Genomic DNA, 929 nt, shown 5'->3' with positions numbered 1-929 from the left:
CGGGGATGTTTGGAATGAAGACTCCGGCGGCTTGCGGGGGCACAATTAGTGGTGAAGTGGCACCAAATGGGTGGTCAGGATCAGGGTTAACCTCGCAAGGTGGCTATGAACTCAGGGATTGAGTTGGGGTCAGAAGTAGCAAGTTAAGGCCATGAGGAAGCTGCAGCTTTGGGGTCTGGGGTCTGCCTGGGTACTCCCATCCCCCTCCGATACCAGCCAGCCCTCCCGGACTGGGAACAAACACCTCGGACACCCTAATCCTATTAGTGCTGCTCTCTGGGCTCTCACAGCCCCAGGCAGGGAGCAAACACCCACACCCCACCCTGCCAGGCTTCCCTCCTCTCCAGAACATCCGGCCTCAGGGTGTCCTGCCGCCCTCCTCAGCAGCCCAGGTGGCATCTCCCTCAAAGGCCCCAGAGCCCAGAGAGAAAAAAGAGGCCCCCAGCCTTCCCTGGACGGACCTCTGGTGTTGGCCCCACCCTAGGCTGAACCACCAGGACCACTGCATTCCACAGGGTCTGAAAGGCCTGGCCCTGCCCTCAGCCTTCTTCCAGGGAGATGCAACAGGACTGCCCCAAGGTCCCTGCAGAAGAACCACACCAAGCAGAGCTGCATCAGGTCTTTATTAGAACGGTTTCCATCTTGAGCTCCTTTTTACACAGGCTCGATGGCCTCAGAGCAGATCTCCGGCTCCTCCCATCCACCTCGGGAGAGCAACAGGCAGAGGGCCGCAAAGAGCGGCTCCTCCCCTCCTTAGCTGGCCTTCTTGGGGAAGATCCCTCCACGTCCCTAGTGCTCAAGGGAAAAATGCATGAACCACTGCAGGGCAAACCTGAGTGACTCCAGTTGAAAGGGGTACAGGAGAGAGGGTGGGTGGGGTGTGGGAGGAAAACCCAGGACCAGCTTAGGGGTAGAGATGCCCTGCCAAG

Source organism: Tupaia chinensis, unplaced genomic scaffold, assembly GCF_000334495.1.
Source record: "Tupaia chinensis unplaced genomic scaffold, TupChi_1.0 Scaffold000659_1, whole genome shotgun sequence".
NCBI classification, from domain to species: Eukaryota; Metazoa; Chordata; class Mammalia; order Scandentia; family Tupaiidae; genus Tupaia; species Tupaia belangeri.
This window is presented reverse-complemented; position numbering follows the sequence as displayed.